General features: G+C 48.1%; 1 protein-coding gene across 1 annotated transcript in view; it reads right to left on the reverse strand.

The window, feature by feature from the left end:
* Positions 1-5,792, reverse strand: part of TMEM40 (transmembrane protein 40) — a 50,522-nt gene extending 44,730 nt beyond the window's left edge. The window contains exon 1 of the mRNA XM_030207921.1: positions 5,635-5,792. The gene's annotated coding sequence lies outside the window, so the exon portion shown is untranslated. The remainder of the gene's footprint in view (positions 1-5,634) is intronic.
* Between the last annotated feature and the right edge of the window lie 208 nt (positions 5,793-6,000).

Raw genomic sequence — 6,000 nt, forward strand, 5'->3', positions numbered from 1 at the left:
TGACAGCCACGCACCTGCTCCTCCCCCCCCCCCCCTTGCTAGGAGGAAAGGTGGGGGTGTGATGTGCTCTGCCACTGGGCCGAAAGGATGGTACCTCAAATATTCTGATTCTGAAATCCCATTGTATGCATAAGGATATAAATCTTTAAAATACTTGCAAGACACGTTGGTGATTGATCATGTAACAATTTAAAAACCAGCACAGCAACCTTAAAATTGATCCACTAAACAATAGGAAGCCAAGGGGGAAATATGTGTAAAATGTGAACAACCCACAATTAAATGAGCTGTAGCATTCTGAGCTACCTGCAAAGCTCAAAGGGATCCTACTTGTTAATCCCAAGAATAAAACGTTACAATAAGGAAAAAGTGGAAAGACATATGAAATGCCTGAACCACCACAGTCAGTTTGACTTATTCAAACTGACTGTGAACAGTTTGAGTCCCACTTATGAGGGTATTGTGAAAAAGACAGGTAAATGGCATGACTGAAGGATTCCCAAGAATCAAAATATAACAAAGAAAGCAGGTTTAAATCACCAAAACCAAAACGAGACCTGCCTGTAACAACCTGAAACCAAAAGAGAAGATGGCTACAGACAAAATATGAAATGCAGATCACTCAGTGCTAAACACCCCCACAAAGAAAACAAAGTTCCTAACCAGGGGCTACAGACAAAATCATCATAGACAACCTTCAAATAGTCTGCTGCGGAGAAGAAGCCAATAGGCATTTAAAAAAAACTCTACTTAACAATAGTTTCTTGCCTTCACTACAGATTTCAACAACAAAATAGCAACTCCAGGAATACTTCAGTAACACACCCTCCAAAGTGTAAACATGCCACTTAACTCAATGTAAAAATACCCAACAAAAGTGGAGAAACTAGATCCACTACGAGGGTAAAGATAAAATAACAAAAAAGTAGAGAGATAAACATGACAGACTTTTGAGTTTTTGTTAACATTGTTTTTTAAATAAAGTATTATTATCTATTACTCGCCTCCATGGTGTCTTGGAAGTGTCATGTTGATCTCGCTACTTTGTTTTACTTATCTCACTGTCCCAGGGGTGATTCGGGGCTGCCGAGGGATAAAGTTGGGCCTGAGGAAACAATCTTTAGGGCCCTGCTGCCATCCCCCATCACCGTTGCCGCTGCTCCCCCAGCCGCCAACACCACCCTCCTCCTGCAGCAGCGTATGTGGGAGAGTGCTCTGCTGGCTACAGCTCCTTCTTCCTGTTGCGTCCCACCTCCTGTGAAGTAACTTCCTGTTTCTGCATAGGCAGGACATGGCAGGAAGAAGGAGCTGTGGCCAACAGAGCAGTCTCTTTTGATCACAGGCACCGGGCCCTCCTTGGAGGCCGGGCCTGGAGAATCTTGCTCCCCCTCTCAGCGGCCCAAGGTTGATTAATCAGTCTTAACTTCCCAAATATTCCTGAAGTGCTGCAGGCTGCCCTTGTTTCGCTATGTCAGGAATGTGGCCAAAAAACATCAGGATTGCCCTCTACGAATACAGATAAAAGCATGCAAATGTTCCCTCATGCATGGGAAAAGAGGTATTTCTGAGGACATGTTCAGGGAAGAGGACATCCTGCAAACATTTATTTGCCCACTATTTTGCTCTCCTTACCACCACCACCACCATCACCTGTACAAATAGCAGATTCAAAGTATACAATGCTTTTAGCATAGGTACATTGTATTTGATAATTTTGCAAAGTGAGATTTACTTATTTGTTACATTTATACCCCACATTTTCCCACCTATTTGCAGGCTCAATGTGGCTTACAAAATATTGTAGTGGCGATTGCCATTACGATTGATAACAAATACAAGGTTGTGTTTTGGTCACAGGTACAAGTGTTTCAGGCGTCATGGGGTCGAGGATAATAAATTGTCCAGTACGGTCATAGATTATCTTGTGTTGCTGGGTGTGGGGATTTATGTTGGATCAGTGGGATAAGCTTCTGGCTATGCCCCTGCTGTGTAATCTTGCCTGATGGTTGGGCCAGCCCTGAATATGACAGAAGATTCAGTCAAATCCTTTAAAATAGCACTACTAGCCCTCTGTACCAGCTGCAGCTGCATTTAATCCAGAACACTCTGGATAGTTTAGACCTAGAAGACTAGCTCTTATAGTTACTTCTTTACTAGCCTAGTGGTTTGTGCAGCAGACTTTGATCCTAGGGAACTGGGTTCAATTCCCACTGCAGCTCCTTATGACTCGGGGCAAGTCACTTAACCCTCCATTGCCCCTGGTACAAAATAAGTACCTAAATATATGTAAACTGCTTTGAATGTAGTTGCAAAAAACTCAGAAAGGCAGTATATCAAGTCCCATTTCCCTTTCCCTATTTCAGATTCTACATGGAATGTTGCTAGTGGAGGAGTAGCCTAGTGGTTAGAGCAGTGGAACATGGAATGTTGCTACTATTGGAGATTCTACATGGAATGTTGCTATTCCACTAGCAACATTCCATGTAGAAGCCTGCCCTTGCAGATCAGCAACGCGGCTGCACAGGCTTCTGTTTCTGTGAGTCTGATGTCCTGCACAGGGCCGGTCTTAGCAAGTGCGGGGCCCTATGCAGACCAATTTGATGGGGCCCCACCCTAGCCCTGCCCCCACCCTAACTCCGCCCCCACCCTAGCTCCAGGGCCCGCCACCCCTCCCTCCGAGCTCCAAGGCCCCCAGCTCCAGGGCTTGTCGATCCTGCAGTCAGTGCCAACTGAAAGCCATGTCTTTTTCACAAACACAGATACACCCTAATCCACTATAGAATAAGTAATCATAAACTTTCTATTTAGACAAAAAATAAAATGAAACCCCAAGATGCCAGACTCTGCATACAATGCAACACCACAGAAACAGAATATGTCCTCTAGTACTGTGCAAAATATAAAGACAGCAGATGTAAATTTGAAAAAAACTAACAAATACCAATCACCACTTCACAAATTAACAAATAGAAATAAAACAAATATAGAAAATAAAATACCATTTTATTGAACTAATATATTTAACTTTCAGAGGCCAAAACATCCTTCCTCAGGTCAATACAGTATAGTACTGTTACAGTATCCTATCTTGACCTTAGGAAGGGGGTTTTGTTCTCCGAAAGTTAGCCAAAATGTATTAAAATTAGTCCAATAAAAAGATTACCTTGTTTGCATGTTCTATTATAAACATTTATTAACATATCTACAATACTACTTTATCCTAAAGCAAAAAATTTAAATATATATTTATTTACAGTTTGTTGTCTCTGGTTTCTGCTTTCCTCATCTTCTTTTCACTGTCTTCCTTCCATCCAGCATCTGTCTTCGGTCTCTCTCTGCCATCCAGTGTCTGCCCTCTCTGCTGTCCCCTCCATCCAATGTCTGCCCTCTCTTCCTGCTCCTTCCACCCACATCTGCCCTCTATCTCTGCCCCTTCCATCCACCATCTGCCCCTGTCTGCCCTCTCTCTCTCCCCCATCCATTCACTGTCTGCCCTTTCTATCCCTTCCCTTTCTCTCTGCTCCTTCAATCCACCATTTGCCCTCCCTCTCCCATCCATCCAGGGTTTGTCCTCCCTCTTGCTCCCCCATCCAGGATCTGCCCCTCTCTCCGCCCCTTTTTTCAGCCCCCAGTTCCAGCCCCACTATCCCACCAGTCCCCCATTTCAGCCCCAGCCCTTTTCTCCCACCAGTCCCGAGCTTCAGCCCCCCAGCCACTTCTCCCTGTCCCCTTTTCAGCCCCCAGTCTCAGCCCCTGCCCCTTTTCAGTCTCCAGCCTCTTATCCCACCTAACCTCCTTTTCAGCCCCCAGTTCCAGCCCCCTTCATCCACATGCCTTGTATTAGGGCCCCCCTTTTCAGAACCATTCTCCCACCTGACCCACGCATACCCCATTTTCCCACCAGCCCCAGGCATGGCCCCCATTTTCCCATATTGCCCCTTCTCAGACCCAGTCCCCTCCCCACCCGTCCCCTTCAACCATCCAAGAACCCCCTCTCCACCTCAGTCCCCTTCTCCCATCCAAGAACCCCAGTCTCCTCCCCACCCATCCCCTTCTCCCATCCGAGAATCCCCCTCCCCAGTCTCTCCCATCCAAGAACCACAGTCCCCTCCCCTCCCCACCCGTCCCCTTCAAGCATCCAAGAACCCCCTCCCCTTCTCCCATCCTTGAACCCCCTCCCCACCTCAGTCCCCTTCTCCCATTCAAGAACCCCAGTCCTCTCCCATCCGAGAACCCCCTCCCCAGTCTCTCCCATCCAAGAACCCCAGTCCCCTCCCCATCCGTCCCCTTCAACTATCGAAGAACCCCCTTCCTACCCCTTCTGCTTCTCCCATCCATGAGCCCCCTCCCCACCTCAATCTCCTTCCCATTTGAGAACCCCCTCCCCACCCTTCCCCCACCTGAGAGCCCCACACCCTTCTCCCATCTGAGTCCCTCCCCACCTACCAGCTCCATTCTCCTGCCGCCCAGGCCCACCACCCTCACTGTCTTTAAAAAAAACCCCAATTTGAAGCGCTGGAGTAACAGGCAGCAGCGCCTCGCGTCTGCCCTTCTACTAAAAATCTCTTCGACGATGTTATTGGGCCTTCCCACATTGAGTCCCGCCCACCCTCGCGGTAATTGGAAGTTACCTCAGAGGAGGGCGGGACTCAATGTGGGAAGGCCCAATGACATCGTCGAAGAGATTTGTAGTAGAAGGGCAGACGCGAGGCGCTGCTGCCTGTACTCCAGCGCTTCAAATTGGGTTTTTAAAGGCAGGACAGGACGAGCAGCGCCAGGAGCGGATTCGGAGCACCCACCTGCTGTCATCTGGGGCGGACCGCCCCCACCACGTCGCCGTCGCGCGTTGTTGAACTTGGAAGGGAGGGAGAGTGATGCTCGGGCGGTCGGGTCGGGGCGACCTGAGGCGCGCTGCGCGGGGCCCCCCTGAGCGCGAGGCCCTATGCGGCCGCCTCGGTCGCCTCGCCTTAAGACCGGCCCTGGTCCTGCACGTATGTGCAGGACGTCAGACTCACAGAAACAATAGCCTGCGCAGCCGCATTGCTGATCTGCAAGGGCAGGCTACTACATGGAACATTGCTAGTGGAGGAGTAGCCTAGTGGTTACTGCAGTGGACTTTGAACCTGGGGAACTGAGTTCGATTCCCACTGCAGCTCCTTGTGACTCTGGGAAAGTCACTTAACCCTCCATTGCCCCTGGTACAAAATAAGTACCTGAATATATGTAAACTACTTTGAATGTAGTTGCAAAAACCACAAAAAGGCAGTATATCAAGTCCCATTTCCCTTTCCCTGTTTGAGATTCTAGATGGAACATTGCTAGTGGAGAAGTAGTCTAGTGGTTAGTGCAGTGGACTTTGATCCTGGGGAACTGAATTCAATTCCTACTATAGCTCCTTGTGACTCTCGGTAAGCCAGTTAACCCTCAAATTACCCCAGGTACAAGTAAGTACCTGTATATACTATGTAAACCGCTTTGAATGTAGTTGCAGAAACCACAGAAAGGCCGTATATCAAGTCCCATTTCCCTTTCCCTTTAAACCATTAGCAATTTCCATTTCATCCAAATGAAAACAGCTGAAATGTCACAAAGAGCTCAGCCTTTTTCCCAGTCCTAGTGCGTTTTGAATAGTACCTTTGTTGCTGCCCTGCTGTGAAAGCCAGGGGTGTAGTAGGAAGACCCCTGGAACAGTGGCAATGCCCACAGGATGGCGGGGTACTGTAGCGTGAATGCAGGTCCAATGCCGTCTGTACTGGCTGCGCTGCTGTGTGGAGCAGCAGCACTGATCTGACTTGTAGGCCCAGTTATGCCAGTTTCTGAGTCAGAGGCAGTGAAAGAGGAGGCGTTCAGGGACTTGGCCAAATTTAAACTAGAAGTGAAGCCACAGAAAGAACTTCCCTGAACAGCTTCTCAATGCCTGTAACCAATGCTTTGTAATCTAGGCGAGCTGCACACAGACTGAGAAATGGCAAAACATGCCTTGACAGGTTCAACTCCATT

This window comes from Microcaecilia unicolor, chromosome 6 (genome assembly GCF_901765095.1).
Source record: "Microcaecilia unicolor chromosome 6, aMicUni1.1, whole genome shotgun sequence".
In the NCBI taxonomy this organism is placed as follows: Eukaryota; Metazoa; Chordata; class Amphibia; order Gymnophiona; family Siphonopidae; genus Microcaecilia; species Microcaecilia unicolor.